This window comes from Oncorhynchus mykiss, chromosome 18 (genome assembly GCF_057628025.1).
Source record: "Oncorhynchus mykiss isolate SJ-2025 chromosome 18, ASM5762802v1, whole genome shotgun sequence".
NCBI classification, from domain to species: Eukaryota; Metazoa; Chordata; class Actinopteri; order Salmoniformes; family Salmonidae; genus Oncorhynchus; species Oncorhynchus mykiss.
Genome location: NC_143039.1, coordinates 73,742,644 through 73,753,614, shown reverse-complemented (window position 1 = coordinate 73,753,614; position 10,971 = coordinate 73,742,644). Strand labels below are relative to the sequence as shown.

The following is a 10,971-nucleotide window of genomic DNA, read 5'->3' as shown; positions in this document are numbered from 1 at the left end:
TTTGTTTAATTAATAACACCATGTTGAAGGTTGTTGTTTAATTAATAACACCATGTTGAAGGTTGTTGTTTAATTAATAACACCATGTTGAAGGTTGTTGTTTAATTAATAACACCATGTTGACGTTTGTTTAATTAATAACACCATGTTGAAGGTTGTTGTTGTTTAATTAATAACACCATGTTGAAGGTTGTTGTTTAATTAATAACACCATGTTGACGTTTGTTTAATTAATAACACCATGTTGAAGGTTGTTGTTGTTTAATTAATAACACCATGTTGAAAGTTGTTGTTGTTTAATTAATAACACCATGTTGAAGGTTGTTGTTTAATTAATAACACCATGTTGAAGGTTGTTGTTTAATTAATAACACCATGTTGACGTTTGTTTAATTAATAACACCATGTTGAAGGTTGTTGTTGTTTAATTAATAACACCATGTTGAAGGTTGTTGTTGTATTATACTGTATCATACTTATTTTTCATTGTAACCACCTGGCCAAGACACAAGTGAGTTCCTATTTGTTGCACTTTTGTCTATATCCAATTAAATAAATGATATTTTTTATACATAAACTTATTTTCATCCTTTATTCTCACCGTGTAAGTTGAACAATATTAATGTTTAAAAGACTGCATAGAAATTGAGGCATTTCTTAAAATAGAAGGTCTGGAGAGAGAGGATGGTAATTTCCCTGTTGCCAAAGCCAAAGAAGACTTGACCACATAGCCTGGTTCCTCTCTAGGTTTCTTCCTAGGTTTGGGCCTTTCTAGGGAGTTTTTCCTAGCCACCGTGCTTCTACACCTGCATTGCTTGCTGTTTGGGGGTTTTAGGCTGGGTTTCTGTACAGCACTTTGAGACATCAGCTGATGTAAGAAGGGCTTTATAAATACATTTGATTTGATGTACCCCACAATTAATGTGTCAAGAAATGGAAGTTGTCTATCAAGCGCGGTGGTGGTGGGTTAATCATTAAAGAGCACATGAAAATAGGATTATTAAACCGCTAATGCCATTAAACTCAAATGTGTTTAGGATGCGCACCATAGAGTAGGCTACTGCTGCAGAAACCCTCGTGTTATCACAGAAACCCTCGTGTTATCACAGAAACCCTGGTGTTATCACAGAAACCCTCGTGTTATCACAGAAACCCTGGTGTTATCACAGAAACCCTGGTGTTATCACAGAAACCCTGGTGTTATCACAGAAACCCTGGTGTTATCACAGCCACTGGCAGCCAGCCAGACGGTTCTGGGAAGCTAGTATATCTAGCTATAAGGGGGTGGGTGTCTCACACATGCACTGTCAGTGTCTGGTTGCGCATTGGGGTTGTGTGTCAACGTCTGCGTGCTTGTGTGTGTGCATGTGTGTATGGTGTTATGGGATACGTCTGGGTGCTTGTGTGTGTGCATGTGTATGGTGTTATGGGATACGTCGGCATGACGGGGTCCACAGTCGGCTGCATCATTTGCAACCAGGAACTAGTACTTATGGGAAGGAATATTGTTTTAGGTGTTTTTTTTTATACATATTTCATACCTTTTCTGCTTACTTACATGTGTCCTTTCACACACACACACACACACACACACACACCCAGACAGACCGTGCCCTACTTTCATGCACCTGGACCTCAGAATCCACCCTGGCAGAAATAGAAGGTATGGGGGAATTAGGAAACCGAGCACAAAGCAATTAATCTCTTCAACTCATGTGCATTCTCCCGTTCAATTTGAGATCAGTTCACCTTTCTGAAATGGTAGTAATACGACAGTAATATGGGATGGACTGGAGCTCGTTTTTTGTTTGTAATCAAGTGTATTTGTAGTAGCTGGTACTACTGCGTAGAATGGACAATGTAGGTTCTGTTATTGTTTGTATTAATGTAGCTGGTGCTGTTTTGTTATTGTATATACAGTGCCTTGCGAAAGTATTCGGCCCCCTTGAACTTTGCGACCTTTTGCCACATTTCAGGCTTCAAACATAAAGATATAAAACTGTATTTTTTTGTGAAGAATCAACATCAAGTGGGACACAATCATGAAGTGGAACGACATTTATTGGATATTTAAAACTTTTTTAACAAATCAAAATCTGAAAAATTGGGCGTGCAAAATTATTAACCCCCTTTACTTTCAGTGCAAATAACTCTCTCCAGAAGTTCAGTGAGGATCTCTGATTAATCCAATGTTGACCTAAATGAATAATGATGATAAATACAATCCACCTGTGTGTAATCAAGTCTCCGTATAAATGCACCTGCACTGTGATAGTCTCAGAGGTCCGTTAAAAGCGCAGAGAGCATCATGAAGAACAAGGAACACACCAGGCAGGTCCGAGATACTGTTGTGAAGAAGTTTAAAGCCGGATTTGGATACAAAAATATTTCCCAAGCTTTAAACATCCCAAGGAGCACTGTGCAAGCGATAATATTGAAATGGAAGGAGTATCAGACCACTGCAAATCTACCAAGACCTGGCCGTCCCTCTAAACTTTCAGCTCATACAAGGAGAAGACTGATCAGAGATGCAGCCAAGAGGCCCATGATCACTCTGGATGAACTGCAGAGATCTACAGCTGAGGTGGGAGACTCTGTCCATAGGACAACAATCAGTCGTATATTGCACAAATCTGGCCTTTATGGAAGAGTGGCAAGAAGAAAGCCATTTCTTAAAGATATCCATAAAAAGTGTCGTTTAAAGTTTGCCACAAGCCACCTGGGAGACACACCAAACATGTGGAAGAAGGTGCTCTGGTCAGATGAAACCAAAATTGAACTTTTTGGCAACAATGCAAAACGTTATGTTTGGAGTAAAAGCAACACAGCTCATCACACTGAACACACCATCCCCACTGTCAAACATGGTGGTGACAGCATCATGGTTTGGGCCTGCTTTTCTTCAGCAGGGACAGGGAAGATGGTTAAAATTGATGGGAAGATGGATGGAGCCAAATACAGGACCATTCTGGAAGAAAACCTGATGGAGTCTGCAAAAGACCTGAGACTGGGACGGAGATTTGTCTTCCAACAAGACAATGATCCAAAACATAAAGCAAAATCTACAATGGAATGGTTCAAAAATAAACATATCCAGGTGTTAGAATGGCCAAGTCAAAGTCCAGACCTGAATCCAATCGAGAATCTGTGGAAAGAACTGAAAACTGCTGTTCACGAATGCTCTCCATCCAACCTCACTGAGCTCGAGCTGTTTTGCAAGGAGGAATGGGAAAAAATGTCAGTCTCTCGATGTGCAAAACTGATAGAGGCATACCCCAAGCGACTTACAGCTGTAATCGCAGCAAAAGGTGGCGCTACAAAGTATTAACTTAAGGGGGCTGAATAATTTTGCACGCCCAATTTTTCAGTTTTTGATTTGTTAAAAAAGTTTGAAATATCCAATAAATGTCGTTCCACTTCATGATTGTGTCCCACTTGTTGTTGATTCTTCACAAAAAAATACAGTCTTATATCTTTATGTTTGAAGCCTGAAATGTGGCAAAAGGTCGCAAAGTTCAAGGGGGCCGAATACTTTTGCAAGGCACTGTATATATATATATATACATACAGTGGGGCAAAAAAGTATTTAGTCAGCCACCAATTGTGCAAGTTCTCCCACTTAAAAAGATGAGAGAGGCCTGTAATTTTCATCATAGGTACACTTCAACTATGACAGACAAAATGAGAAGAAAAAAATCCAGAAAATCACATTGTACGATTTTTTATGAATTTATTTGCAAATTATGGTGGAAAATAAGTATTTGGTCAATAACAAAAGTTTATCTCAATACTTTGTTATATACCCTTTGTTGGCAATGACAGAGGTCAAACGTTTTCTTTAAGTTTTCACAAGGTTTTCACACACTGTTGCTGGTATTTTGGCCCATTCCTCCATGCAGATCTCTTCTAGAGCAGTGATGTTTTGGGGCTGTTGCTGGGCAACACGGACTTTCAACTCCCTCCAAAGATTTTCTATGGGGTTGAGATCTGGAGACTGGCTAGGCCACTCCAGGACCTTGAAATGCTTCTTACGAAGCCACTCCTTCATTGCCCGGGCGGTGTGTTTGGGATCATTGTCATGCTGAAAGACCCAGCCACGTTTAATCTTCAATGCCCTTGCTGATGGAAATAGGTTTTCACTCAAAATCTCACGATACATGGCCCAATTCATTCTTTCCTTTACAGTCGTCCTGGTCCCTTTGCAGAAAAACAGCCCCAAAGCATGATGTTTCCACCACCATGCTTCACAGTAGGTATGGTGTTCTTTGGATGCAACTCAGCATTCTTTGTCCTCCAAACACGGCGAGTTGAGTTTTTACCAAAAAGTTATATTTTGGTTTCATCTGACCATATGACATTCTCCCAATCTTCTTCTGGATCATCCAAATGCTCTCTAGCAAACTTCAGACGGGCCTGGACATGTACTGGCTTAAGCAGGGGGACACGTCTGGCACTGCAGGATTTGAGTCCCTGGCGGCGTAGTTTGTTATGGATGGTAGGCTTTGTTACTTTGGTCCCAGCTCTCTGCAGGTCATTCACTAGGTCCCCCCGTGTGGTTCTGGGATTTTTGCTCACCACTCTTGTGATCATTTTGACCCCACGGGTTGAGATCTTGCGTGGAGCCCCAGATCGAGGGAGATTATCAGTGGTCTTGTATGTCTTCCATTTCCTAATAATTGCTCCCACAGTTGATTTCTTCAAACCAAGCTGCTTACCTATTGCAGATTCAGTCTTCCCAGCCTGGTGCAGGTCTACAATTTTGTTTCTGGTGTCCTTTGACAGCTCTTTGGTCTTGGCCATAGTGGAGTTTGGAGTGTGACTGTTTGAGGTTTTGGACAGGTGTATTTTATACTGATAACAAGTTCAAACAGGTGCCATTAATACAGGTAACGAGTGTAGGACAGAGGAGCCATTTAAAGAAGAAGTTACAGGTCTGTGAGAGCCAGCAATCTTGCTTGTTTGTAGCTGACCAAATACTTATTTTCCACCATAATTTACAAATAAATTCATTAAAAATCCTACAATGTGATTTTCTGGATTTTTTTCTTCTCATTTTGTCTGTCATAGTTGAAGTGTACCTATGATGAAAATTACAGACCTCTCATCTTTTTAAGTGGGAGAACTTGCACAATTGGTGGCTGACTAAATACTTTTTTGCAATTGGCAATTTAGGTAGGTAGTCATGTTGCTCATGACAGGGAATGAGCAACATTACGAATTTGTGTATCAAATGGTGGACTACTTTTAAACATAGGGCTCTGGTCAAACGTAGTGCATCATACAGTATAGTGCTATTTGGGATGCACCCTATGAGTAGGCTTATTCGTGGGTGGATATTAGAACAGGCATTGTGGGGGATCATTATTAAACTGATGTGTAGAGTTATGTTATGAAGAGATGCTCCTTAGCACTATGATCGAGAGCGTATCCATCCACCCCCATAGGCAGATGTGTGGGCATTCTAAAATTAGTCCCCAAATATGCAACACACAACAACAACAAAAAACATGGCAAAATAGCAAAACTGTAACGAATAAAAAAAGAATAAGGAAAAAGACTGAGACTAAATGTATAAAAATCTTTGTACAACAGTAAATGCCAAGCGAATGCCACCAGGAGCCTAAGGGAAGGGCAGGCTGTTGAATGACTGACCAGCACAGACAGAGTCCCACACATGAACCCATGCATGACAGTTAGGAAGTCGTGTCATGCTTGGTTTCCTCTGCTCATGTTATCCAGTGAGAGGACCTCTTTCCCTAGAAAGCCCAATACACCTCTACAGAGATTCTATGTAGAAGTGAGAGAACCTCTTTCCCTAGAAAGCCCAATACACCTCTACAGAGATTCTATTTAGAAGTGAGAGAACCTCTTTCCCTACAAAGCCCAACACACCTCTACAGAGATTATATTTAGAAGTGAGAGAACCTCTTTCCCTAGAAAGCCCAATATACCTCTACAGAGATTATATTTAGAAGTGAGAGAACCTCTTTCCCTAGAAAGCCCAATACACCTCTACAGAGATTATATTTAGAAGTGAGAGAACCTCTTTCCCTACAAAGCCCAATACACCTCTACAGAGATTCTATTGAGAAGGGTGATCAGCAGGCGAAACACAAACAATCATGTTCACTGTGGATTATGTTAAAAACGATTGCATCTGAGCTCTATCTGAGCATAGCCTATTATTTAGAAAACAACAGTAAAAGTAAAGCTCATAGCTTACCTTCATACCCTACATTTGTAAGACAATGTATTGATTACCATGAATATAGCATGTCCTAGCAGGTAGTTTAGCAGCGAAGAGCTTCGGCCCAGTAACTGTAAGGTCGCTGGTTTGAATCCCCGAACCGACTCAGTGAAAAATCTGTTGATGTTCCCTGGGCCAGGGTTTCCCAAACCCTGTCCTGCACTAAACAACTACACAACTTTTACCTAGCACTACACAACTACACAGCTTTTTACCTAGCACTACACAACTACGCAACTTGTACCTAGCACTACACAACTACACAGCTTTTACCTAGCACTACACAACTACACAGCTTTTACCTAGCACTACACAACTACGCAACTTGTACCTAGCACTACACAACTACACAGCTTTTACCTAGCACTACACAACTACACAGCTTTTTACCTAGCACTACACAACTACGCAACTTGTACCTAGCACTACACAACTACACAGCTTTTACCTAGCACTACACAACTACACATATTTTACCTAGCACTACACAACTACACAGCTTTTACCTAGCACTACACAACTACACAGCTTTTACCTAGCACTACACAACTACACAGCTTTTACCTAGCACTACACAACTACACAGCTTTTACCTAGCACTACACAACTACACATCTTTTACCTAGCACTACACAACTACACAGCTTTTACCTAGCACTACACAACTACACAACTTTTACCTAGCACTACACAACTACACAACATTTACCTAGCACTACACAACTACACATCTTTTACCTAGCACTACACAACTACACAGCTTTTACCTAGCACTACACAACTACACATCTTTTACCTAGCACTACACAACTACACAGCTTTTACCTAGCACTACACAACTACACAGCTTTTACCTAGCACTACACAACTACGCAACTTGTACCTAGCACTACACAACTACACAGCTTTTACCTAGCACTACACAACTACACAGCTTTTTACCTAGCACTACACAACTACGCAACTTGTACCTAGCACTACACAACTACACAGCTTTTACCTAGCACTACACAACTACACATATTTTACCTAGCACTACACAACTACACAGCTTTTACCTAGCACTACACAACTACACAGCTTTTTACCTAGCACTACACAACTACACACATTTTACCTAGCACTACACAACTACACAGCTTTTACCTAGCACTACACAACTACACATCTTTTACCTAGCACTACACAACTACACAACTTTTACCTAGCACTACACAACTACACAACATTTACCTATATGTGTTATTTCATAGTGTTGATGTCTTCACTATTATTCTACAATGTGGAAAATAGTTCAAATAAAGAAAAACCCTTGAACGAGTAGCTGTGTCCAAACTTATTTATTCAGCCTAGAGATCAAAATCTCCCACCATCCCTTGACCATTCCCACAAAAGTGCATACACACCTCTGATGTCAGCACAGCACCTGTTGGGCGCGTAAACAAGTGCCGATTTAGCTTAGGGCCTGGTCTGTCTACAACCAAAACACTTTTGTGTGAAAACTCTTACAAGTCACTCATTACTCAAGAACAACAACAACAAAAATATAGTTCGTTGCCCGTGCGTAACGTTATCTATACAGTAGCACAGTACCTGGTTGAGATCACGCGCTTAGCTCCAATCATCGTCTTCCAGAGGCGGGTATATGGCTGTCGCGCGCCCTCCGGAACGAACCCTTTCCGTTCTCTGGTCTTCACAGTGACGGTTATTTTATTTATTTTTTTGACAGAGGAACGCTGCTGTGTTGGTGAGAAAGGCCAAAATGAAAAGAAACTGCCACTGCACAAAAGGGTAAATTACACATGTATATAATAAGAAGAAATCGAAGATAACACGCTGTCATCCTCCCAGGTAAACCCATTTAGTCGATAACGTTGTCAACGGCACGTTTTGGCTTTTTCTTTCTGGATCCGTTTCATTTGTGATGTACGGTATGGACTACGTCTGGCCAACGTTAGTCCATTTTAGCGTGTCATTTGATGCTGTGGTGCAGTGGGTATAGAAACTAACAACATTACTAACATGTTATCTCGCGGAACACATTTTTTTAGCAGGGTACGTTTTTATGTGGTGACTATTTTACTGTCATTTAATGGATTGTGTTGGTTTTGTCATACATCGGTGTCTGACTGAGTCAGTCGGGTCCGCTTTCCTTTCCTCCTGTCAATAGTTTAATGTTGAATTGTTAGTTACCGATGGGAGTCAGTAGGCTTTAGGCGAGGCAAGCCGGGGTAGTCGGTAGTCAGTTGGACTAACCGTAGATAGTCAGGTGGACTAATGCATGGGATCTTAATAAATCGGAGTGAAGAAGATTTCCGGTGGATTAGCCACCACTGGCACGAGAGCGCACGCCTTTTGTTTGTCATGCTATGGATGTGTCAGCTGTCATCCTGGTCAGTGTTGTTGTAGCCCTACATGATGAGAATAATTATCTTTCATATTATATTAGAATCTACAGCCCAGCGGTTAGAGCATCATGATAGTAGTCCCGGAAGGTTGTTTGTTTGAATCCAGGAGCCGAAATTTGTGAAAACTCTTGTCGTTGTGCCCTTGTGCAACCCTAATACTCAACCCTAATTGCTCCAGTGTTGCCGTTTATAATGGCTGACCCTGCCCGTGACCCCACTCTCTGAGGATGTCTGGGGGGATATGCAAAAAAACTAATTTTCCAATTCACACATGCATATAATACAAACGTGTAGGCTTATGTGTGAAATAGGACCAACAAAATAAACACCCACCAAATGATTGTTATCATATTATGAGGGCCATGCGAAATAAATAACCAACACAGAGGTGTGGAGTTGCCTATGGTAACAAAGCGCTTTTGACTGAGGATGCTTCCAGTCGTGTGCATGGAATCTATCATAGGCTGGCTTTGGGACACAACATCGGGAGGCTGTGTATTAGCCACATCGGCAGTCTGTGTATTGGTTGGACTAACACAGATTCCCGATGTTGTGTCCCAAAGCTATGATAGACTTACTATGGACCAAAAGTATAGGCTATTACACACCACTGGTTTTATGGTCCTAACATATTGTATCCACACACTCATTGGCCAATTCATTTTGCTGGCTGCTGCATAGATACACTGGTTGGCAGCCGTAGTTCCCAGGCAGTCCGTTTCTGCGAACGCCAGCATCTCTCGCATCAGTCGGTAGCACCGCCAGACTGTTTTTTGGTGATCCACTTGCGTAAATCCCTTGCGGCGGACACAGAAGGGAAAACGCACTTTAGTGGCCCAGTGGTAGGCTGACAACGCTGAGAAATTACGACTCTCCTCCGCACCCAATATCCTTGGTCAGCGTCTACTCTCCTTAATTTGGCAGGCAGCGGGTCTTCGCTCGTTTGAGAATTCAGGAAGTGGGTGTGGGAGCCTTTGTTGCAGTGGCAGTTGCCTCCTGCCCTTTAAGGCGTTACCGGCGGCGCCCAACTTGTGATTGGTCAACAACAACAAAAACTAAACCACTTAGCAAAAAAACACTCAAATATTTGTATAAAAATGACATATATATATATATGAATGGTTTAAAAAAAAATATATATATAACTAATATATCATGTTTTAAATGCTCTTAAAAGTGGGTACATTTGTACATTTTCCTGTTTTAAAAATATATTGTTTGAAACAAGCTGTTCAGTTACTTGCTACTCTGCCCCCCAGTGACTGCCAGCAGCAGCTCTGTCTCCACGGGCCGCCTAGGCCTGGTAACATTGCTTGGATTGTTTTGCCACCTATTTATTTGCTATGAAGCAGAACTGTCCCAATGAAATTGCAGGATTTCATAGCGTAAATTATAACAGCACAAAGTACATGCACTGCCCTGGAGCACTCAAACGAGCGTCTGTTCAGTCAGAACCTATGGGTCTGCTCTAGTCCACTTCCCAATATAATACCAAAGAACACTACATGGCCAAAAGTATGTGGACACCTGCTTGTGGAACGTCTCATTCTAAAATCATGGGCATAAATATGGAGTTGATCCCCCCCCTTTGCTTCTATAACAGCCCACTCTTCTGGGAAGGCTTTCCACTAGATGTTGGAACATTGCTGCGGGGACTTGCTTCCATTCAGCCACAAGAGCATCATCCCAAAGGTGTTCGATGGGGTTGAGGTCAGGGCTCTGTGCAGACCAGTCAAGTTCTTCCACACCGATCTCGACAAACCATTTCAGTATGGACCTCACTTGTGCACGGGGGCATTGTCAAAACAGGAAAGGGCCTTCCCCAAACTGTTGTCACAAAGTTGGAAGCACAGAATCATCTAGAATGTCATGTTAATATTTCCCTTCACTGGAACTAAGAGGCCCGAACCATAAAAAACAATCCCAGACTATCATTCCTCCTCCACCAGACTTTACAGTTGGCACTATGCATTGGGGCAGGTAGCGTTCTCCTGGCATCTGCCAAACCCAGAGTTGTGCGTCGGATTGCCAGACGATGTGACTCATCACTCCAGAGAACGCGTTTCCACTGCTCCAGAGTCCAATGGCGGCGAGCTTTACACCACTCTAGCCAAAGCTTGGCATTGCGCATCTTAGGCTTCTGTGTGGCAGCTGGGCCATGGAAACACACTTCATGAACTCCTGACGAATAGTTATTGTGCTGACGTTGCTTCCAGAGGCCGCTTGGAACTCGGTAGGGAGTGTTGCAACCGAGGACAGTCGATTTTTACGCACTACGTGCTTCAGCACTTGGTGGTCCCGTTCTGTTAACTTGTG

The 10,971-nt window shown here is 41.9% G+C and overlaps 2 protein-coding genes across 14 annotated transcripts in view; both read left to right on the top strand.

Annotated features, from left to right (window-relative positions):
• LOC110496714 (CCN family member 2) overlaps nt 1-577 on the top strand; it is a 9,715-nt gene extending 9,138 nt beyond the window's left edge. Inside the window, exon 5 of the mRNA XM_090206844.1 lies at nt 1-577. This exon is cut by the window's left edge and continues 2,288 nt beyond it. The gene's annotated coding sequence lies outside the window, so the exon portion shown is untranslated.
• A 7,277-nt stretch (nt 578-7,854) lies between these two features.
• The window catches only part of epb41a (erythrocyte membrane protein band 4.1a), a 147,733-nt gene continuing 144,616 nt past the window's right edge, over nt 7,855-10,971 (top strand). For 8 of the 13 annotated variants that reach the window (XM_090209388.1, XM_090209387.1, XM_090209386.1 and 5 more), the window contains exon 1: nt 7,861-8,098. The gene's annotated coding sequence lies outside the window, so the exon portion shown is untranslated. Of the gene's footprint in view, nt 8,099-10,971 lie in introns of all 13 variants that reach the window. The other 5 variants (XM_090209378.1, XM_090209376.1, XM_090209374.1 and 2 more) reach the window with 2 other exon arrangements.